The sequence below is a fragment of the Anopheles arabiensis genome, chromosome 2 (genome assembly GCF_016920715.1).
Source record: "Anopheles arabiensis isolate DONGOLA chromosome 2, AaraD3, whole genome shotgun sequence".
NCBI classification, from domain to species: domain Eukaryota; kingdom Metazoa; phylum Arthropoda; class Insecta; order Diptera; family Culicidae; genus Anopheles; species Anopheles arabiensis.
The window spans coordinates 106,592,115-106,616,548 of NC_053517.1; the positions used below are offsets into that span (position 1 = coordinate 106,592,115).

At 48.3% G+C, this 24,434-nt stretch overlaps 1 protein-coding gene and 1 long non-coding RNA gene across 4 annotated transcripts in view; one reads left to right on the plus strand and one right to left on the minus strand.

Annotated features, from left to right (window-relative positions):
- Positions 1-24,434, plus strand: part of LOC120908832 (DNA N6-methyl adenine demethylase) — a 160,181-nt gene that overhangs the window by 78,745 nt on the left and 57,002 nt on the right. The window lies entirely within an intron of this gene.
- LOC120908845 overlaps positions 17,860-24,434 on the minus strand; it is a 60,490-nt gene continuing 53,915 nt past the window's right edge. Inside the window, exon 6 of the long non-coding RNA XR_005741185.1 lies at positions 17,860-17,992. This is a non-coding gene — a long non-coding RNA (uncharacterized LOC120908845). The remainder of the gene's footprint in view (positions 17,993-24,434) is intronic.

The window sequence follows — 24,434 nt, forward strand, 5'->3', positions numbered from 1 at the left end:
CCGAAAATCGGAAAGTGAACGGTTCCGTCTGGGTTATTGTTGCATTTTACAGGCAAGCCAAGTGAGTTTTATGTGTTGCAGGGATGGGATCATAAAACATTGGAGAAGCTTTTTGTTTGTAACAGGGCAGACATTATGGGATACTTCTATACTATCAATAGTCCGAGCGTGCCAGTTGACGACTTGCAATAAATTGTGCCTACATTTCCTAATTTATTATTTCATCTTTAAAGACAATAAAGATATGATCTCCTCAAACACCTTCATAAAATGGAATAAAAGAAAAACTGTTATAATAAATAAATCTGCTTCAAACATGAAACCTTAAGCAGAACATTCTAAAAATTCCATCAAATCCTTCTCACTTCACCTTTTTCTTATTGGTTGCTTTCCCTCCATCCGGCTGCAAACAGCTGAAATTAACGAACGAAACCTTGTATGAATCCGGTTCCTTAATGGCAAATTCAACTCTCCCGCACCCATCCACCCACACCCAAACCCACTCCCATTCGTGCTCCGAAATTGTCCTTGACTCTGCTGAGTGTCCTTTGATTGCGCGCCGCTGCCCGCATTTTTCCCACCCAGCCCGAGGTGACGATCCTGCGACCGGATGCAGGAAATGTATCCTTCCTTACTACCCGCCCCATTCACACACACCGAGAGAGAGAGACACACACAGGGGGAAAGAGAGCAGGCCTTTCTAATCATACGTGATTGTGAGTACACTCACACCGTGGCGCGCGGGTCCGCGTATCCTCCCGAGCCCCATTTGTGTGCTAGTCGGAGGGGCCGGAGAGGAAGCACGGTGAGGGCAGGCCGAAGGTGAAAGAAATTATCATTATTGGGTTTTCCACTGATTGCGCCCACCCCCACCACACTCGTCGTTTTTTCGCTTTCCTTTCACGCTCCCCCACCCGTGTCCCCGATTAGTAGATGGTGGTGGTGATGGTGGTGGAAAAATGCGTCCCCTTCGTTAGGGTGGAATGGCGAGCCTCCGTACACATGTGTGTGACCGTTGGGTGGTACATCCGGTGGGTGAAATGGAGAACTGGCGGGGTAAAAGGTATACAAATTGAAAGCAGGAGGTCGACGATGAGGAGTTTTTTTCTCTTTCTTCTATCTCCTCTACTCTCCCTCTACTCCCAGCAACGTTTGTGTGTGTTCATCAGCGCTGGAGGCACACAGTTGGGAAAGAAGAAGAGGAAGAAGAAGAAGAAGGATGCTTTTATTTATCCAACACGCCTGTGTGCTTGAAAGGTAATGAAGTCCAGCCCAGGGCGGGGAAGATCGTTGCTTGGAAAAGCGCACACAAGGGCGGAGGAAAACCAAACATTTGCCGCGGGAAATCGAGGGGGATTGTGGGTTTGAATATCCGACCAGTCCGGTCCATGTGTGTGTGTGGGTGTGTGTGGGTGTGTGTTTTTATTTCATTTACCATCGTGTCCCTCGCTCGTGCTTGCGTTTTGCGACGGGAGAGGGCATTTGTTTTCTGTTTTTCCACCGTCCATTTTTGTTCGAAATTAAACCATCTTTTCGGGCCAATTTGGAATGGAAATGAATGGTTCGGGATGAACCACGTTGGAGGAGGTTTAGGACACGAGGAAACTATAATGAAAAGGTTTGAGGTTTTCTGTTTATTTACTGAAGGCATTTTACGTTCGAAAGCAATGCATGAAATGCCGATGAAAGTTTGAGGCTTTCTTCCAGAATTTATTGAAATATGTGTCCAAAACGCAAGAGTTCTGCCCTGTACCTTTAATCCTTTCGAAGCGCATATTATATTCAGCGTTGCACACCCAATAATTGATTGATCGCTAACCAATTTTCTGTTTCTTTTCTTCTCTTTTCTTCCAGGTAAGTCCAGGAATCAAATATCGCTCAAGACACGCACCGTGTTAATGGTTAAATAGCCGCAGCTAATGCCTGTAACTCGATCAAGCCCTCCTCCATTTGGGGTAAAGATTAAGGGATGGAGCAGGGGTTTCTCTCCTCCACGCGGGTACGTACAGAATCTCTCTAACGAACCGTGCCAAATGGTTCAATCCGCTGCACCCCTTGCCGCAATTCCACACAAGCCACTAATGAAGACAAATTCATTTTTTCTCATTTTTTGCCCTCTGTCTCGATTAGTCTGCACGGAGAGATGGGAAGAGTGGTGGTAGTAAAATAACTCAGTGGGAGGAAATGTTTTGAAACCATTTGAATACGTATTGCAAGGGTTGCAAATGCGGAGTAGAGGAAAAACAAAATAATGTTTCAATCCTTTTCCAGTGAATGCAATTTCAAAATGTCATGCTTTGCATTCACAATGCCTGCGAGCCTGGAGGATGCATCAAAAGCCGCTGTAAAGAGTGCATTAGCTTGCTTCTATGCTTTTTCCTCTTTTTTCACTAAAAAATAAAACTCTTATTCAATCATGAAATTATAATAAGAGCACAAGCATAATGATGGTCCAAGCCAGCTCTTTTCCGATCAGAATGAAAGCAGCATAGAGCTGAATGCTGCTGCCTACTGCGATGTGCACGTACCGTTGTAGTAGTTGCAATGAAGATTGGTGCTAGATGATGCATCCATGCTCCTCCACACATACATGTAAGGGTGTGTGTACAAAAAAGATGCACAAAAATAGTGGAGAAGGTTGGCCTCTGAAAAACCTCGAGGTTTATGGTTCGCGTCCCTTTTGAATAACAGCATGTCCGTTCATGAGAGTGTATGAAAGGTTGGTAGTGTTTGGGTGCTTTTTTCGTGTAATTTTTTGTTTGTGTCATGTGTCTGAGTGGCACCCGGCAAGAGAAAGGATCAAAAAGTGCATCCTGATGAACACAGTAGAGAAAGGCCCCTGTAAAAAGAGTTGTGTGATCTTTAAGCCTCTTTGCTGATGGATGGCGTGGTAGCCCCCGAACCGCAAGGTTGGAATGCACTTTTCGTCTGACAATGAAGGGGAAAAATGATAAAATATCGACATAAAAAAAAAACAAAAAAACATCAACGGCGACGGTCGTCTTTTGCACCACGCTCGGCTCAGATTTCTCAGTTTCGCGGCGGCGCGAATCGTGATCGTAAAAAATGGCCCTCCCATGTGCATGACCACATGAACGTGTGTGTGTGTGTGTGTGTTTGTCTGCCCTCCTCACCGTGCAACGGTCTGGCGATAGAAATTGGATGAAATTAAAATTTATGACCATCCCGAATTTTTCCCGACGCTAAGAAAATTAAAATTTACAATAAACGAACCGAAGCGGACCCATTCTCGGCCATTTTGTACCTTCTCGCTCGTTTGCTCTCTCTCTCTCTCTCTTTGTGCTTCTTTTTTTTCCTCCCTCCCATCCCATTGTATCGCGTAGATTCGCGCGCTTGGTTTATTTTCAATTTTCACGCTTTTCGCGCCGGTTTCTGCCGGTCCCCTCCCTTTTCCAATCGCTTTGGAGTGTGGGTCGTGTTTTGGGAGGAATATGGCGTGGACGAGGACGACACAACGACCCCCGGAACTAACGTCACTAAATCAACCATCGCAATCGGAGATTGTTGGAGGTTGATGTGGTCCTCAGAGGTTTGTGTGTGTACGGAGCTAACTTTAATTGGGTGGAAGGGAGAAAGAGGAGGAGGCAATCCTGCCAATGGGGTGTGTAAAAAACGAGTTGTCTAATGGATTGACTTTTGGCGTTTCCTTTACTCAACATTTACACTAACTCTCACTAACGCTGAAGGTGTTAAATTTTTCGTTGGAAAACAACGCAGTTCATTTGGTGTGTTTTCTAATTGGAATGAGTGCTCAAGCATTCAATTTTTCCAATGAAAACATCTCCAAATCCTAGGAAATGAATCAAAACGGCAAACATCATTTTTCATGCCCATAACAAAAAAAAAACCGGTTCAAAAAAAGGAACAAATAACCACACAACCCATCACACCCATGCTTGTGTGTATCTGGCTCGTCTCGGTGCCGATGTTTCTTTCGCAATTGAATGCGTTGTTTGCAGACCAATCCGCGCTTTTCAGCGACCTTGTGTGTGTGTCTGTGCAATATCCATATCCACCGTGCTGAGCGGAAACTTCGCGGTATATCCTGTTTTGTTTTAATCCTTCATTTCCTTCCCGCACGGCTCACAGCCCCCTCCCAGTGCTACGCCATCCAATTGGACCAACTGCGTGGATTCCTGGGGTTTTTTTTAATGTCTAGCTACTTTTTTGGGGTACACTTTTTCGAATCCATTCCTCAGCGGATGCATTGCATCTCCTAAAAGCAAGATATCCCGTATCTCTGCCCTCACTCGCGTGAGTTTGTCATAAATAGCGAACGAAAGAGAGGCAAAACGCTGGACGCTGGACATTGCTCCCATCGGAGTCGGAGTTTTTTGTGGCAGGATGGGAGGTAATTTTTTATCCCCTTGTCTTCCACACCCACTAGAGGAAGGGGGGAGCGGCCATCAAAATCCTTACATTCACCAACAAAAAAAAAAATCAAAAAAAGGAAGGACGCAAAATGGCCCCTCGGTGGAAGCCATGAGGATGAGAAGATTGAGACTGATGTGTGTAGTTAGGTTCGGCTGGACCGGAGGGAGCAGAAGATTGTGGGAGTTTTCGGTGTGTTCAGGGTCCGTTTTTTTGTGTGTGTCTCCGTCCCCCCAAGCCGGAAGGATCCCGTCAGGTCAGGTGGTGTCAGGGGAGGTAGAAGCCGATTTTTCCTTCTTTTTTTGTTTAGGTGCTTTAGCCAACGTTTCAGCTTTTTTAATCTAGCGTCCCATTTATCGGGTTGGAACCATTGCGCCAAACACAGTGCGGCAAAATAACAACCAAAACCCGGGAAAAAAAACAAACGGTCCTTCTTCTGGCGAATTGACGCGCGCCGTCCGGAAAAGGCTGACGGCTTTGATGGAAAATAATCGCACAGTTGCTTCGGTGCTGGGTGGCGGTGGGGTGTTTTCCCCACCCGTGTTCTGTTTGGACGTTAGATGGACGTTAGGGTTTTTTTTGCGTTGTTTCTGCGTGTGTGTGTGTGTGTGCGTGTTTTGCCAGCCCCATGTGCGTGGTTTTTTCCCCCTTCCTTTTTTCCATCAACACCAACGCCATGTTGGAAGATGTGCACTGGGCATGTTGGGAGGGGGAGGATGGGAGGGAACCGAATGGCGCCCGCTTTTGCCTTGCGGGGGATTTGGCGGTGTAGGCATCTGCGTCGTTCCCGGGCATTTTTAATTGATACTTTAGCGCCATACCGTCGTTCAAGTTCGCGTTTTTTCCTCTTTTTTTTTGGGAGGGAAGAGGATGAGGAGGATTTTAATACCAACCAGAGGAGTGGTGGGGGGACCTATGTGCAAAACAAACACGTATGGCCGGGTCCTTCCTCTTTGCAGTCATGTGTGTGTGTGTGTGCAGGAGGGGTTTATTTACGGAAGTTCTTTTTCCCGAGGCGAACGCGGCCTGTCTGTATAAAAATCTCCCGGGAGATGATTTTTATTCTTTACATGTTGTGCATGTTTCTGTTTTTTTGCATGATATTTAATCCAATCCTGTGTGAATGTTTAAAAAAAAAACAGCGAGACTGGAGAAAAGGATGAGAAAATCAATATTTTAACTCAGTCGGAAATTAGACGCGCGTACGCGCAAATGAAGCAAAAATTACACTTCATTTTAGAAAGCTTGATTCCGTTTTTCACCTTTAAAAAAACTCATCTACAATGTTAATCCTTTGCTGGCACGAAACAAAAGAAAGCAACCACAAACCCAATTGTCATTTCCTTAATCTCGGTTGCACTTTGCACCATCTTATTAACCTTCAGCCGGGCGGGGGTAATGAGTGCCCGTGAGAAAGCCACAAACACACACAAAAAAGTGGACAGGAAACGCAATTACCACGGATGCGCTTTAAGATAATGCATAATACACACCACACAAAGCTGTCCCAAAAGGGACCCAGCCGTCATCATCATCATCATCAACATCGTGATGTCGGAAAGCGAATGTAGTTTTCCGTTGCACTTTTCTTCCGTCTCCTGAGCAGTGGGAAGGGTAGAAGAAGCAAAAAAGTGAGTGCAATTATCCGAGATTGCATTGTGCAAATAATATTCTCCCGAAAAACGGAGGGGGAAAAAGGCCAGGGCAGTGTGTGTGTGTGTAATGGGGGTGCACGCAATTATCTATAATATGGATGAAATTAGTAATATTTCCAATTTTGTGTCTGCTTTTGGAAGGCACTTTTCTGCGCTCTCCTGCAACACACGTACGTCGTGGGAGCAAAGCAGAACGAAACAGCACAAACACACACACACCAACACGCAACACAAAAGTATGTCAAAAGATTGCCACAGGGAGAGGCCATGGAAAGAAAAAGGATACAACACGGCAATCACCGTTTCTTAAGCCCTTCGGCCATTACGGGCCCTCCTTAACCGAGCGGGGGGTTTGTGTCTTGTATCCGCCCGCAGCTGGTGAAGTCTTTTATTTGGCCATCAGACGGGACAGTAAGTAAGCTGCTTGGTTGGTTGCTTGCTTGTTTTTTTTGTGCCTGTTGTTGTTGACTTTAATGACGAATTTGTGGCTGACTGGAAGCGAGCAAAAAAAGGAGGAAAGGAAGGAAATCCTTTAAATTGCAGCTGGGATTTTCGGGCTGTTTTTGAACTGTTCCACAGAGAGGAGAGGAAACACAATTTATGAACGGAAGGGGAGAGAGAGGAGGCCACAAAAAATTGGCAGTCGAAATCAATCGACTGGAACCAAGTGCAACCGCAACCGGGTCGAGATCCCGGCTGGCCCATTGGCTCTGTCCTTTGCCATGCTTCGCACGCAGTCAGGCAGGAAAGGTTTGAAAAATTGTCTTCAAAAGTTGACAGTTCATCAGCCAGCGCTCGAGGTCGGTCGGTCGGAGGCTTTCGATGGAAAAACGCGTACCAATCGACGACCCATTACGAATTGATTTATCATCCTCGGTTGGCTTTTCTCGGTTGCCGAAAACTGTGCCGAAATCGAGCCGTTTTTGTTCGGCGAGGGGGAGGGGAGCGTATTTTATGAGGATACATTTTATGTTGCCGTAGCCGAATCGATAAAATACCCTCCCGCCGATGGTACAAGCAGACGAGGCGAGGAAAACGACGACGGCGGCGGCAGCCGCAAAAAAAGCTCATTAACCTCGTAAAGAAGGAAACTATTTAGTCGATTATTCAAATGCAAAAGCGGTTCGGGGGTGTGGTGGTTGGGTGGATGGGGGATCTGAGCCCGTATGTAGCACAGTTGTGCTGTGCCGTGGAACAGTTTAGTGATGAGTTAAAACGGCACCAACCAACTTCCGGATTTGTCGTCCCCCGCTTTTCCCACCTCCTTTCGTTTCTTCGCTGCGGTTCCACTTTGACGACTTGGAACAAAGGAACGGGCATGACCTCGAAAAAAGGAACTGTCTCAGTCGATCCGTAACGTTTTTTTTTTGTTTGCTGAAAGTGGTGAAAACCACTTCGGCTAGCAACAACATACTATGCTGTGGGAGGGCATTCAAATGTTCTTTTTTGGATACGGTTTGGTGGCTGATTTTGTTGTATGGAAATGAGACAAGTGCCTTGGAAGATCGAACCCAAGCCAAGTTTTGAGGGAAGGAAGTTGGCGAATGTCTTGATGTAATGCAGCTGCATCAGTGCTGCTTTCTTGGTTGGAATCGTTTGGTCGTTTGGAAGAGAAGCATTAAATCAATCGCCGTCAACGATTAGAAAGGCTAGAAAGGCATGACTCTTGTCTAATGTATGCCTCAGACATTGTCCAAAGTACATGAACGTTACTTGAGGTACTTCATTTAAGGGATTCTACTAGTTGAAATGGCCTCTAGACTTCAATATCTAAATATTGTAAAAAACATTATTCCTTTAAATGATTTAGAAAGCTCCCAAAACAGCACCAAAGTCCTCCGATTGCCCAAATGTCCTTCCCAAAACTTCAAAACATTGCACTTTACGATCATTGCACGATGGTGCCTTTGCGAGATGCAATGCGATTAATTGCGTGCTTTCCGGCTGGTAAGAGGGATTCAACCCTTTCACCCAAGCAAACCTGCCCTCGGGTAGTACGCTACTCCTGCGTCCCCCGCCCCCCTGCCCTCAACATCTCCCAACATCTCCGCCGAAACGGACCCAGCGAACGGTGGCGCGGGTTTTGCGTAAAGCTTTTTAGTGAAATATATCGCAACTTTCTGCCGGTGTGACACGCTAAATTCTAAACATTAATTTTGCTTCTTAGTGCTCGCCCGGCCGTTCGTTCTCCACCACGGCCACGGTGTGTGTGTGTGTGTGTCCCACGCCGCGTTGTGCCATATTTTCTTGCCCGCATGGGGAAGGAGAGCATAAAAAGCTTTGGGGAGCCGTTGCACCACTTCACCTCCCTTGTTCCTTTTTTACTGCTGCTGCTGCTGCTGCATCGACGCGGCTAAAGGGGCCACGAGCCTCCCAGCATCAGCAAGGCAAGTCGAGCCCCGGGTTGGTGTCATGTTGGGTGAAAATTAATGGTTATTTATAGCGTCAGCCAGATGTGTGTATGTGCCAGCATCATGTGTTCTGCGCTGCCTCTCTGCCCGGTTGTGCTTTGTAAAAGGTGGAGGAAAGGAAGGAGGGGGGGGGGCAAAAAGGGGGGATGGAGGTTTGTTGCGCACGGCGTGGTGATGGTGACAAAGAACGAGCGATGCATCGCAGTAGCAGTAGCAGCATCGATCCAAGGTGGCAATGACTTTACGCTTGCATCGCGAACTGCACGGTTGTGCTGTGCAAGGGCAGCATCGTTAAGATGACTGTCATCAGCAGCTCGGGAAGAGAGGAAGAGAGAGAGAGCGAGAGGATGTGTGAATGAGAAGAAAGCATAACATATAGGAGCATCTTTTCGGGGGTGTAATTGCGAAAAACGACCCATCAGCCTGATGAGGACCACCAACACCACACCATCATGACCATAATGATGATGCTGATGATGCTGATGATGCTGATGATGGTGCAAAGTTGCGAATGGAGAGTAATGTTTATGCTGAGGAAAGTAAATTAATTAATTTAAGCATTACAGGCGACGCCCTTCTCTCGTGCTCGGTTGTTGTTTTTGATCTAGAGAAGAAGAATTATTCCAAGCTCTTCGAAAACGATCAACACATCCGTCCTCTCGCTCCCGCTCTCATGTACTGCATGCATACACCCAGCGACGAGCCACATAAATCTCGTGTGATTTGACACACGGCGGTGCCACACTGCTGCTGCTGCCTTGAAAATAATACCCCGGCGGCGTCCAGTGTATGCAAATTTGTTTTCGATCGCATGAGCTGCTAAAATATTGCCCCACCCGAATGTGTGCGCGCGTCTGTTCGGCTCCCTCTCTCCTTCTCTCTCTCTCTCTCTGTGCTCAGGATGCGGCCTCATAAATCAAAACATCATCCACACTTGAGTGGCCGCAAACGCAACATTCTTGCAGACACCAGGACACGGACATAGACACAGCGTGTCCTGTTGGGGCGCTGAAATTGGAGCTTCAGTAGGAGTAGTAGAACAGTTTCGCATATTTTAATTACTTTGTATGCCTTGTTTTGTATGCTGTGTTTCGATTGAACGCGCTGGAAAAACACACACACACATTTGCAATCTATTTTAATGCATTTTAGCGATTAAAACGGATTGCCAATAAAGAAGTAGTACAAAAGAGTATTAAAGCACAGAAAACTAAGCGTCAGTTGTGGTGCGTCTGTTGTGCCTTCGCCGTGCCTTCTACCCCGGAACACAATAGGGAGCTCTCTCGCCGTTGCACATTATCAGCTCCAAGCGATACAACAGCCAAGGCTTCTGCTGAACACCAAAGCACGGAACTTCCACGCAACATACGCACCAAACAAACCTTGCGAAAGCGAACAATGCGTGTGCGTGTGCATGCGTGCGTGAATATGTACGATAAAACAACCCCTCTCCCCCCTCCCCCCGACATCACCCACCTCCCCAAAAAGGACGAACTGCACACGGACCATGTCCCGAAGAAAGCGTCAGTTGGGTGGCGGCCGTGTTTTCTTCCCACATTCAAACCCACCGCCGCCCAACGGTCCGCTTCTACAGCCCAACCGAAGCCGACATCGGAAATGGTTGCTGATTGTGCTCCTTTTATATGTGTGCCTCACTCCCTCTCCCTTCCCACCTGGTGAGGAGGTTGTGTCCCGCTAGAGGACTTGTGCATACATAAAATTGTGCATCCCTTCCAGCAGCAGTCTATTGGTCCCTGGGTCGTGTGTATGTGGGTGGGTGTTTGCATTAGCATCCGTTTGTTCCACACCCCTACCATTCCTTCCCAACCAACACCCTCACCCCCGAGGACCAGAGCCCGGTTGATTTTCTTTCCGTTCTGCCCCATAATTGCAAAATATCGAGAGCGCAAGAGGAGGCCTCACTCCGGCCTCCCACCACTAGCCGGTTGATAATGCCGGCGTGGTGGCAAAAAACGGTGGCCCGGATGTTGAAGCTTCCTTTCCCCCGGGAGGAGGGCAATGGAGACGATCGGGGTGTGTATTGAACTGTGTGTGTGCGCCGTCCAAGCATCCTTGGAAAAGGCGAAATTATTCAGCTAAAATAATAATAACGATAATGACGCGCACATAGCCAGAGAGCCAGTGAGCTGGTTGATAAGGAGGGAAGGGAGAGAGGGTTAGGGAAGGCCCACATGCTTGAAGGAAAAGCCCATAGTAACCGCAGCATCGATGCGATGTGTGTGCAACTGCCGAGCCGAGAGGTGATCAGTATGCGTATCGTGTATTTTCTTCCAGCTTGGGAAAATCGAACCAACTAGTGAGGTTATTGGGGGTGGGGGGGGGAGGGAAGTGCACAGGGACGTGTGTAATATTGCTGCTGCGCATCCGCTTGCTGTGGGTCGCGGCGTCGCGGCGACGTCGATGCACACAGCCGCCCAGTGGATGGACTCGTTACTCGTACGCTTGTCTAAGCTTTCCCCCCGAAAGCCTCTTCACCCGGGCCGCCGCTACGCCCCAAAAGAGTAATGGCGCTGCGGTCCAACAAGGCCCAATAGATAGCGCAGTCCACCCCACCCCCCACCGGGGTATGTGCGAGCGATGTGTGTGTACACGATCGTATCTCTTTTGTTTGCGCGAAGTGTACGAGTGCGAACCCTTTTCTGCAGCTGAGGCCATTTTCGGACAAAAGGAGTCGTTGCCATGAGGCGGAGGACACACATGAGGGAGGACAGTCCCAGTGGCAGCAGAAGGGAGCCCATCCTGCATGGATTGTGGGTGTAGAGAGAGAACGAGAGAGCGAGAGGATGTTTTCTGTTGCGAGCAGCAGATCTTAATTAATGAATAAAATTTAACGATACACCCGGGCCGGACATGTGCGTGTTGTGTGTGTGTGTCTATGTGCCATACGCACCGGAGAGAAGACGCGTACATGGGTTTGAGCCCCCGCGAACGTGTGCTTTGTGCTTTGGGTTTGGGGTTGGATTTTTTTTTTGTTAGTTTTATGCTCCTGTGTCCTAGGTCTGGTCTGGTATAGTTTTCTGATAAAAGCCTACCGGTGCGCACAGTGGTGTGCAAGATATTTGCTTAATTTTCAATATTTCTAAGAGTAAGTATATTGAAGTTGCATTTAAAAAGTTGCTTAAAAACATGCATTTCTGTCTGACTGACGTAGACCAATAAGAGTTGAGAATCTGTGAAAGATTCCTATTAATAACACACCATCGATTTCCAATAAGAAATGGCAGTCTATTGTTGGTTAATTTGATTTGTTAAAAATAATAAAATGTACGAGGCCACTTTTTCTCGCTCAGCACTGTTTTTTCGACCAACCCACAGCTTCCGTCTTTATCGGCCCCGGGAGGTGGGTGCTTCGAGCGGAAGACTGCTTCGGGTCTGTTTATTCACTTTTGTCAGGAAAATGCAACGTCCCCCCTTTCCAACACAAGCCAGCACACCATCACGGTACTGTATGGTGGTGCGTACACATAACACCGTGTGTGTCCCTTGCCGTCCCAATCCCAATCTAATACCGGACGCGGCAAAAACGCCATCAATCACGCATACCCGGGCGGGCCACCTGCATCTCCTCCAAAAGGCTTCTCCGGGGCACGATCGCAGAAGGCTCACGATGTTTGCAGCCGTGCTCCGGCCTGTGTGTGTATGTGTGCAGAATGCGTGTGCACTTTCCCGCCTTTCACCCCACTGATACATCACAACATTGGGCCGTTGTGGCCGAGCGCACTTTTCCCTGGAGCTTGCTCCACGCTCCGTTATAAGGATGGTGTTGCGCGTTGTTAGGTGCTTGGGGAGTAGTCTCGACGTGTGAGTGTGTGTGTGTGTGCGAGCTTTTTTTTGTTGTGTGGACTCTCTCGCTCGTACCGTACCATTTGTTCTGCTGCACCTCTGCGCTGCACAGAGATCCGTCCGGTTTTGTGGCTAAGGCCTGGGTCTGTGCGATGTTGCCTAGGCCTAGCGAAGGATAGTGCACATCACCACCAACCGTCACAACCATACACACGGACACACACACACACGGACACAGAATCCAGGCAGCTTCAGTACACCGGCCAGGAAACGGTCACAAGACGTCCCAGGGCCCAGGGTTTTGCCGTTGTGCGAGACGACCAGAGAGAAAGAGCGTTAGGTTTTTGGAAGCGCGCACTGCGGGGGCTTAGATGAATGTGCTCGTGTGTGTGTGTGTGTTGTGGGGTGGCTATGCACAGTTGCGTAAAGTTTATTTGCGTCCCGTGTTGCAGGGAGTGCAATTTTCTGGAGAAGCCCGCAATGCACACCCGGCGAACGTGGGGAGCGCGCCGTGTTACCATGTGCGTTTCGTGTGCTGCCAATAAGGATGGGTGTCCGATGGGTGGATGGGCGGAGGGGCGGAGGAGACTCTAGCACTAGTTCCGAGACCGGTTCCGGGCCCCCGGATATTATCGATCGGGCGGCGGCCACAGCAAGCAGCTCCAGCAGCAGTGCACAACGGGAGTGACCAAAAACGTCCACGTTTTGGCCCGGGACAACGCACACGACGACGACGACGACAACGGTGATTCCGTAGGCCTAGTTTCTCTAGAATAGCCGATGTACCTTCCGTGGTGGGCAGGGGTGAAGGTGCTAAACTAGCAAGCTCTTTGCTCGCGCACTGTGGAGTCCATTTTGTGTTTTCTGTGCGTGTGGTTTTGCGTCCGCGTTGCGTAGCGTTTGGGACGGTGAAATGGAAAGAAAACACACCGAGGGCACTCAGTCTTTTGTTGCGAGGCATAGTGGCAGTACTAAGAGCTATTGGAACAATCTGAAGGTGACATGAATGTATGAGTTTGATAACAAATTAAAAATAATGTTAAAAAATAATCAGTACTCGATTAATCACAGAAATTGCTTAGAAACATCGAAATCCATTCTGGTGCCGTGACCAGGATGTGATAAAGATTCGCTCAGAATATTATGACAAAAATGGCTTTAAAAGCAAACCCCCCTCCAACCTAAAGCTTGTTTGATTACATGCATATTTCTTTCATCGCTTATCACTTCCCATCTCAACCCACTCCTCCTCCTCCCCCGTCTTCCTGCTGGCTTCCTCGTATGCCTGGCACACATTGTGTGCCTTTAAATTGCGGAAGCAGCTATTACCAAGCAGTGGGGAGTACAGACAGTAAGCAGCAGCAGAGTATAGGTGCAGCAGCAGCAGCAGCAAAATCCCATTTATCAGCCTCACGCCTCCCATCCTCCCCTCCCATCCAGTTGGGCGCATCAATCAGTCTCGGCGGTCCCCCCCTGATGGGATGCATGTCATGCATTTGCCTTTCGGTAACCGAAACCACTCAACCATCCAACCGACCGACCGACCGACCAGGCGACTGTCGTCTACAGTACAGGCCAGCAGCGGTTGGAAAGGACGGAAAGGCACTGTTGCGGTAGTTAAATTGAGTTTTGAGGAGTATTCTGACGCAGCAGCAGCAGCACCAGAGACACGGCCAGCGGGAGTGAGGTGTGAAATTCAATCTCCAAGAAATCCTTTCCTCTGTCTCTCTCTCTCTCTCTCTCTCACTCTATCTCACTCTGGCGCATGCTGGAAAGCAAAGTAAGCTCACAAAAAGCGCACGTACAAGGATGCAACAACTAACATGCTCACGAAAACAACATCATTCATGTTGGCTGGCGCAAAAGGGCACAAAAAGCGCACACAATGTGCAATCACCGCCGCCGCCGCCGCCGCCAGTCGGTTGGTCGGTCGAGGTGGAAGGGGAGGGAGATGATGCACACATTGCTTGCGCGAGACGCACGTACAATTAAATTAATCTTCATTTGAAGCTAATCTCCTTCATCTCCCATCATCATCATCATCAGCCCCCTTTCCCTCTTGGTGGTGGTGATGGAGGAAGCTCTGCGTACTCAAAAAAACTCCAGCACTTTCTCATCCTGCCAGGAGATCTCGTCCTTTCTAAAGCGACGATGTGTGTGTGTGTGTGTGTGTGTGGGTAACCGTTTTCGCGGAACCGAGCGCCAGCACCGCCAGTGGTTAAAGGATGTGGTTGGTTTGTGTAGATTAATTTCCTTAAGACGGTACATGCGCTGCAGCGCCAGGATCAGGGACGATGGCAACTCCAACCGACACAAACCGGACCGACAAGATGATGGAACGGCTCTGTGTGTTTGTGTGTTGCTGCCAGGATTGAGAGCTTTTTCATGTCCCGAGCGTCCCTTGCCGCACGCGACATTCCACGGTAACCCTTTCGGGGCCGGCCGCTGCACTACCACTACACTTACCAGTGCCGAGCCGGGGCTAAAACACGAAACTAGAATCACTTCCTTTCAGAGCAACTCTTCTCCATCCTTTACTCTCTGCGCCTCTAAGTGAGCATGTTTGCTTTAGCTAATGAACTTAGCGGTTCCTGAGACGAGTGATGCTGTGTGTGTGTGTGTTTATGTTTATGTGTGTGAGTAGATTTTCGTTCTACTACTCCTGTCAGAAGAAACAGGATACTTTAAGATGAAAGTAAACGAAATGGTCCTTTCCTGGTTTCAATTATCCTTGTACGGAGAAGCGTACTCCACACATACACGCGCTTGAGGCGCTTCTCTCCAGAAGCTCTCAGAAGAGTGCAGGGATCACACAGCTTGCCAAGTTCAGCGCAATAGTGCACAAAACCCCTTCCCCAGTCTGTTTGAGGTGAATTTAAATTGACTGAATTTTATTTTCCTCCCAAACAAACCAACACGACCTGAGACGCGTCCTGTTACTTGCAAACGCTTTACTTCTTCAGGATCGATTAAATCCTCATCCAATCACTTGTGGAGGCTTTCCCTCTCTTTCTCCCTCTCTTTTCAATCTCCTGATGTGCGGGTGTCCAGTAGCCTAAGCAGCCTTCCAATGCTGGAGCTGGCAAGAACCTTCGGAACAAAGCGAAAAGACTGTTGGCAACTGGTGGCGGTGGGTCTCAATCACACTGGAGCCACACTCTGTGTGTGTGTGTGTGGGGGGTGAAAAAGCTTTGTTGATGTTGCTGCCCTCTCCCTGCTTTGTTGACCCGCCATTTAATGACGATGCCTTGGAAGTGGCCATGAAAGAAGGCCACAAAGCAAGGAAGCGACAGTGCCGTGTTTGGTTGCTGTATGGAGCATATATGCCAATAAAGGCTCACAGTGAGCAGACGTCACCGACACGACTAGATGGCTTGCAGGGCTGGGAGGGAGATAGTAGTTGGGAACACCCAGCCTGCTTAGTTAGGAGGGATCGACAGAACGGTCCAAGCGTGTGGCGACACGAAACATGCAGTGTGGAGATAAAATTTACAATCAAACCTATTAAAGGAAAATGAAGGAAACACGAATAATGATGAAGGAATGGAAAGGTACAGGAGAGAGCCAGAAAAACAACACACACACAGAGCGACTCCACACAGTCCGCAGTCCGCAGGCTTTGGCGCGCAATGTCTAAGATCGGTTTTACGAGTTGAGCGCTCGTTTTTGAAGGGAGAGGGAATAGTTAAATTTAATGTAGGCCACGGACGGTTGCACTGTTTTGGGTGCGTTTTTGCCGGGTGCCTCCCGGAAGACTCCCCGGTTCCTTTTCGAGCGGCTCGCCGTGGTGCTTTATGTCAAGTGTTTTTGTTTTAATGAATTCCCGCGGTTTGAATTTTCAACTGCTGTGTGGTGCTTTCCTACATTTGTGAGTAGTTTTTGTTTTTCCTCCTTCTCACTTTAGAAAAAAAAAAAAACGATTAACGATGCTCTCTTGCTGGCTTAACTTTCTGTGCCCGCATGCTTGACAGATGAAGGTTATTTAATAGTTCCGAGACGCTGTAGCTTTCTTGCAGTCTGGTTTCTGTGTGTGTTTTTTTCACTCTTCTGTTTGCGTTGTTTATGTTGTTCGTTTAATGCACAATTCTTAGCATCCGTGGCAAGTGGTAAGCTTTAATGCAATAAAAATAATGGGGGCTTTGGGTGCAAAATTCATTTGAGAACAATTTTTAAGCTTAATGGCAAGCAATGGTCTCAGGGTTTTGGGAGGCTTTTAATTGTAATTTAATGATGATTGCGTTTCGCGTTTTTACGTGCCTTTAAGCAGAGGCCTTTAAAACTGTGTCCTTGAAATCAACTATTTAAGTAGTTTAGTGCTCTAAGTTTAGTTGGCATAAAAACTCCTACCCCTATTTTTCTCATTCACCAATAATGCACACAAACATTTCAACTAATAAAACTGCCAGTCCCACGCACGACAGCCCGAGTTCAAATCTAATTACAACACATCAAACACGGGGGAATTATTTAAAACAAAAACCCTCCCCAACTGACACGCGTCAAAAAGGGTGGCGCGTGTGTGTGTGTGTGTGTGTGTGTGTGTGTGTGTGTGAGTGGGTGCCGGGATGAATTTTCTTCAACCCGCTTCTCTTCGCCCTTCAACCTCCCCTCCCCCTACCACTCCTTTCCGTAGGGGGAGCACATCAAATCACGCCTCGGCGTTGGTTCGTTTCGGTTTCATGCATCACGGATTTTCACATTCTGTTGTTTTTCATTATTTTTGATTGCCTGTTCGAAACATTTCCTGTTCTGTTGCTTGCAAAAAAAAACATAAACACACTTAACCGCCTTTCCGCCTGCCTGTCTCCCTTCCTCCCTCTCTCCGCTGAGCGCACATGTGAGCCAGAGCACATCATTTTTGCACTAAGTAGCATGCGAGCAACGAGGTCACTCGTCTTCGCCTCCTGTGTTCCAGCTCTCTTCTGGAGGTTTGGAGGGTTTTTTTTTGTTCGTTGTTGTTCATCTTGTGTTGTTGTGTAGATTTGTTTATGTTGCTGCTCCTCCGATTCCATCACCGAGGCTCAGCCCTCCATTTCCCTTTTCCCTTGGTACGAAATGGGAGGAGTGCCCTGCGCCATCTAGCCATAACAAAACGCGAAACGCGATGGTTGTGCTTTATTTATTTTTATTTCGAGGGTTTTTTTTTGTTGGTTGCTTTTCTTTGCTTTGCTGCTCTCGTTCCGACAAGGGCCACCACCCGGTTGCATCTTTGGTGCGCTCTGGTAAGGCGGGGAAGATCTTGAACCGTCGTCTCGAAGTTGAAAACGACGGTGACTCTTTGGTTGACGGTTTCTTCTAGCCTCGTCTTTGTCTTCGTCTTCTCTCTCGCGATCGTTTTGTTGACGCTTTCCTTGGCCCTGAGCCTCCTGTGCGTGTGTGTGTGTTTTGATTTGAGATGGATTTTCCGAGCCAAATTTTCTTCTCTCCGGCTCTCCGCACGGGCGCAACAAACAACTATCATCCAATTTTAGTTCTTTGTGGTAACAACCAACAAAGCAAAGCAGAAGCAAAAAAAAAAAATCGTTTGCTTTTACCCCGATAGTTTGTTGGTGTTATTTCATTCTCTTTTTTATCGTCTTGTTAGACTTTTTCTTGTGTTTCTTTTTCTTCTTACATTATTATTTAGTTTTTTTTTGGCACACAAAAGTCGTAGCATTTTCTTCACTGTACCACAACACACTCGATTCGTCTTCTTGTTGGGGGCTTTATTTCGCGGCTAGAACACAGTGCCTTTCGAAAAAGGGAACCATCAAACAAGAAAAAAGAAAGATAAACACGTGTGATGTGTGTGTGTGTTAGTCGGGGTCTCGTAATCTCACAAGCAAATAATTCGCACACTCGAAATGAGAAGAAAGAGGAGCAAAACAGGGGAGGGAACGAACAAGAGAGAGCTCTTCGGTCGGTCGCTCGCGCGCTCAGCACAACACAAAAGCGATCCAATTTAGTTCTGCATAAAACTTTAATCAACACTCAAACAGTGTTTTGTGCGCCCTTCGGTGTGAGGGAAGGAGTAGGGAAGGAGGGAAAACGATGCAGGAAGCGGGCGAATTGTTCGGGGCTTGGAGCTACATACCGCTTGAAGGGGCTGTAGTGCTGGCTGGATGTTAGAAGGACGTGAGAGAGAGAGAGAGAGAGAGAGAGCGCGGGCGGGGAGGTCTCTTTATTTAGCCACCAACGGGAGTGGAGCGTGGAGATGCGGGAGAATGTTTACTTAGTTTATTTATGCCCGCGTGTTTGTGTATTTGAGTCTGTGTGTGTGTGTGTGTGTGTGCATTTTCTGCTCACTCCCAGTCACACTCCCCAATCAAGTTGGCGGTGTCTTCGTCGCGAATTATGGTACACCCCATAAAATGCAGCCACACGCGAGAGTGTGAGAGTGAGAGAGAGAGAAACACAAGAGTGAAGAAGGGAAGCAAAAAAAAACAAGACAACAAAATGCACACCCAGCTTCCTTCCCAGAGAGAGAGAAAAGTGCAACCAAGGAAAAGGGAAAAAAGGAGGGGGAAAGGGAAGCACGTACTCCAAAAGTGGAGCTTATTCGCGAACCCCCTCAATCCCCAATCCCTCCACAAATGTCTTCGTCTTGCCTTGTTCTTCAGTCTCTGTTCTATCTTTTTTTGTGTGTCTTTTTGGTGGTGTGCATGCGAACAAGACGCTGTATTCTCTCTCGACCGCTCTCTCCCTCTCTCTCTCTCTCTCTCTCTCTCTCTCAAGACGGGCTGCTGCACACGGGAGTGCAGTTGCATGTATGTGCAGCACGAGAGCAGGCAGCGAAGAAAGATGCGAAGCGCTAAGAAGCGCCAGCACTGTTCGCAAAGAAAACACGCACACCGCACTTCTTGGAGCACACAAAGAGCAGAGAGAGAGAGAGAGATAGAGAGAAAGAGAGAAAAGACAAGGAAAGGCAAGGGAAGAGTCCTAAGCTCACCCATACAGCAGTGGCGTCTCAAACGATGGGAGATGCAGCCGTGAAGTGCAACAACAATGAGAGTGTTAAGGGAGGGAGGAGAAGAGAAGGGGGTGGTAAACCCTAGGAATTGAAGGAGTTTCACCACATCGGAGAGTCCCCCCGCACCCCCTCTTCAAGTTCTCCACCCATCAAACAAGCTTCCAACGAGGAAAAGGGGTTGTGCGTGTCTCTTTCTCGCTGCTGCTCCACACGGTCGCGTACCTCTTTTCTTGAGGTTTTGCAATTTTGCAAACACCACCACAAGCTCCATTCCATTCCACCAACAGCACCCAATATCAATCCGGCCGGTTTTCATGTTGGATGCACTTTCGGGCTGTCTCGGGTTCGTTGTTTCGATGCGCGCTTGCAGCACATGATGCGTTTTTTTTGTTGTGGTGCAAGGGGTAGAACTGGTAGGGAGGGGGAAATACGCCACAGTATGTGTGTGTGTGTGAGAGTGTGGGGGTTGGGCAGGGGACAGGACTGAATGGATGGTTGATTTTAATTTTGAAAAACTAATTTCCTCTCCCGCGCTTCGTTGCTTTCCTTTTTTTTCTTCTTATGATGATCCTCGTTCCCCCTTTCGTTCCTCCTTGATGATAGTATTGAGGAGAGGATCATCAAAAACTTATACACACACATGATGGGGTTAAAGCTGGAAGGAAGTTGGGCCCGCCTGGCATCGAAGGGAAATTGAATTTCATCTTTTTTACGTGTGTGTTGTGTCTTGTGCATTTTGTGCCAAACCGAAAACGTGCAACATGGGCTCAAAGAACACACACACACACACACATGCTAGAAAAGTTTGCCCCCCCTTCCCCCCTTTCCGCTAGGAAAAGCTCCGAAAAGCTCTCATTAAAATGGCGACAGAGCAGGGGAAGGGGGGAACAACCGTGTCCACTGAGATGACAAGGAAAAGCGCTTTAGCCTGCTCGATCCCCACCCACTCGTCAGCCACCCAGGCTGGATTGCATCGATTACAGTAGTGCCGTCGTTGTCGTCGTCATGCCAGCACACACTACCACATATTGGCACACTCCACACACACACACACAGGGTGCGGAAAACAGGAAGAAGGTACGGCGCGACCGATGCCTTTCCTCCTTTCGAGGCTTTCGAGAGAAGCATTTTTCGGAGACACCCACACAGGCACAGAGACTCGCGAGCCCGAGCAGCGCAAGATGGAAAGCGGGGGGAGAGAGGGAAGGAAGAAGATTGCATCCTCCTCGCCGCAGTGCCGCAGTACCGTGTGCAACAGGGGGCTTCGTCTTGCGGCAGAGGCAGAATTTGTTCATAATTAATGCAATAATTAGATTACTCCATTAGAGCGCGTCCTGCGAGGCGGTGTGTGTGTGTGTGTGCCTTTTTTTCGCCCCACCATTTCACCCCTTTCCTTCACCGTACTCCTTGCTTCATGCCACACTTTAATTGAGTTTGCTGTACGCACGGCAAAAAGGTGGCACCACACCGGGGCAGCATCGTAAGGAAGCGTGTAAGCCCCGGTTTTTTGTTGTGATTAAACAGAGTTTGGTGTGAGAGAAAGGCTCGTTTCGGGGGGCTTTGTTTCATTAAAAGTTTGCCTCATTGTAGCATTGCAACTGTTAGTGTTAGTTAGTTATCTCCCTTCTATCTCTCTATTGTTGTGTGTAAAGTGTGTGTTGTATAATCCTTCGCGCGCTGGCAAAATGTAATCAATCAAGTCGGGATAGAGATAGAGAGAGCTTTCTTTTATGCATTGTTACACGGCGGTGTATTGTCTCTATTGCCTTCTTTCCAACACTTTCCTCGTGCCAGGGGGACCTGTTGCGATCAGGTTGGTGTATGTGTCAGGGATGTTTACCAATAATAGAGGAGCAGCATCATCAATCCAAACATGATCGATGGAGGCTTTGTCCGATCGAACCGTTTCCTTCTTGTTTTCCTTTTGCCGTGCCGTAGCGTAGGTGAAAGGGGCGTTAAATTACGAGGGCTTAAAGCCCTCTTTTGAAACAGAGCATTTATAAACTAGTAAAAAGGCAAAATTATTGGCAAAAATCCAGCATGTTCCACACGGCCCTCGGGCAACAGTTTCTCACGCTTCGTTCTAATCACGCGCGCGCTCGTTGAGCATAATTAAAAATTAGCCCCTAATAGCATAGAATGGGAGAATGTTGGCAATGTTGCTGCGCCAAGGCGAGCATGCAATGGGGGGCTGTCTGTGTGTTTGGTGTGCGAACTGCTCGTGCCGAGGTAGGAAATGCTTTAAGAAGATTCCGCAACGAAGGAAGTTTTAAACTCAACCACTAACGCTAGACAAAATTGTTCTAAAATTATACCTCCTCGTGGCCGAAGAAACTGAAGAAACCTCCGCCTTTTCGCCAACCCTCCCCGCCCCCTTGAAAACGTCTCCCCATGTGTGTGTGTACAGCAAAATAAAAAGCAAGTCCATTAATCTTTTAAAAGGCTATTAGTGATTGATATCTAAATTGTGCGCCATATTTGGGGCTCTATCTGGTGGGGGGGGGCTGTTGGTGAGCTGCCCCCTCTGTTCTAGAGCTTTGCCACACAATCTCTCTTTCACACACACACACAGACACGTCTTGGTGGAGTGTGGGGCGTACAAAATTGATAGATACGCCGAATAAACGGTTTTAATTATGCTTCTACCACCATCACCACCACCACCACCCTTAACTAGCCTTCGAGGGGAGCATGGGCGGTGAATGGGAGGTACACTGCATCATTAGGAGCATAAGAAGCGACCCAAAATGGCGGTGGAACTGGTTGGTTTGGGGAAAGGCGGCAATGATAAGCACTTTTCTTTCACTGCAGCAAAGGTCACATACAAACACAAAAGGTGGTGTTGGTGGTGGTGATGGTAAAAGGTGGCACGCGTCCATGTGTGTGGGGAGGCGCTGGAAGAAAAAATGGGAACGGTCGCGGCACAATTTCCGTACCGTACAAACGCACAAAAGGGGGGGATGATCATGGGTTGGGCAAAGAAGAGGAAGAGAGAGCAACAAAGCAAAGAGGAAAGAAGCGACGGCGGGCAATACTAGCCGAAAGTCAATTAGGAACCATTAGAAAGCATGAGATGCCAGAATTGGACCGTGTGGAGGCGAGCGAGCGAACGCGCGCGCGCCTCTCGGACGGTCTTCTCCTCTTTTGATAATGGCATAGTATTTTCGCTTTTTGTGGCGGGGAAAAGGGGCACAAAGGGGAGGGGGGAATGGGCGTCCCGTTTTTGCGTGTGTTTTGCTCCCCCTTCCCCCTTATGTAAGTGTCCATGTTGCCATGAAGAAATGCAATCGAAATGCGTTGATGCGATGCGAAGGAAAAACTCTCTCTCTCTGTTTCTAGGTTCGCAAGATTTGTGTTGTTTCCTTTGCATGGGAAGCTTATTATTAGGCCTGTATGTGTGTGTGTGTGTGTGCGCAGAAGGAGTTGGGCTTTATCATTATAATTTTATAGCCAATTTGTGTGTGGGTGCGTTGTTGCCAACCCTCAAAGTTCCCCAAGAAACGGACGGAAAGGTAAGAAAGCCACAGCCGCTAATAATGATGTCCTTTTGGGAGGAGCGGGCTGGGTTGCCTATTGTTGACCTCAGCTTCCCCCCCACCACCCTTGCTGTGATTCACACAAGGAACCCTGTGTTGTGGTGTGGATGCTTTTAAGTGCATTTTAATTGTGCGTCGCTTCACCATTGCTTTCCAGCGATGATTTCCAATGCTTCAATCCCTTTGGACCCTAGCGTTTGGTTTGAAGAAACTTTGTGCCTTTGACTATTCTGTGCTGTCTGTGGTGCTTTGTGCCGTATGTACAGGGTTTTCCAGGATTTCAATTTCCAGTGTGCCATTTTCTAGACACTAAGGCACACTTTTTAGGCAAGCTCCCTGGAAATTACTATTGGATTTGTCCAACAATTCTCATTACATCCGATTCCCATTACATTACGTTCATTTCCCATAAGAAAGAGTCAATAAAGTGTCCCACAGCTATGAGAGCTGCTGGAAAACCCTGTAACACCACGCGAGATGCGCTGTGAACCACTGAGGTTTCCTCTCCATTCCATTCCGCCTCCAAAAAGGCCACAAAACTCCCTGAAACTCGACCCGCCCCCCATCCCCCCAAACCACGACCACTCACTTGCATTCATACTCTCACCACAAGCTGCATATGTACGTGTACGAGTGAGTGTGTGTGTGTGTGTGCTCACAAAAGGATCCCCATAGCCTGTGTGTGTGTGTGCAACTCACACCGAAAAGAAGACCGTTCCGATGTGACGGACGAACCGGAAGAGCGTTTGGAAGCCCCGGATGTGGCAGAAGGGAAGGATTACCCCTTGGCACGGCTGGGACTGGGGCTGCCGGGGGGGATGGTGGAGAGCAAGAAAATGTGTGTGCATGTCCATCCACTTGGGGTTGTGGGCCGGTTGGGAGTGGGATGTCTGTGCGAGTGCGAGCGCGACGAAGAACAAAACCTTTGGCGGAGATTGTTTAAGAAAACCTTTTGTCGGAACTCCGGGTCCACAGGACACAGACTGTGCCGTACGTCTGGGAGTGTGTGTGTGTGTGTGTCGGTGAGGAAAACTCAATCGATCGAGGACACTATGGAGAGCGAGAGAAGAGAGAGAGAGTGTGTGTGTGTGTGTGGGGGGTAAGTGGAGGAACGATTGTTTGCCGTCCGCTCCACTGCCGCCACCACCAACCATCATCACGCCCTGTTTGACTGACCAGCGTGCGCGACTGTCACCTTCTCTTTCGAGGAGCGATTGCTTTGTTTACGGGGTGGGAAGGGAAGGAAAGGTCCTTCGTCTCTCGTTAGCGCAACCACGGTATTGTTACAAGGGGGAAGGGAACGGGGGGGGGGAGGGAGATAAACTAACACTCCCCCACAACCACTCTGGCCGGCTGTCGATAAGAAACCGCCCTCCGGGGCGAAGACTCGACACGCCGCACGACGAAACGGCGATGGCACCGCAAGCGGCGATGCAGCGAAGATAATTTTCCTCCGGCCAGGTCCACCAACACACGCCAGCAGTGGGTGTCATCTTCTGATAAAACTAATCACCAGCCATGGATGGCGATGGCGAGTGAGGGGGTGTGCAATTATCGTGGCAAAGGTTTTCGCAGTTTAGTCGTTTTGCTCCATTGCATGGAGAGGGAGAATTTATTCGGAGAAGATTTAAAGCATTTTTTTCATTTTCTTTGATTTAAAGAGGTGTTAAATCGATTGTAAGCAAAT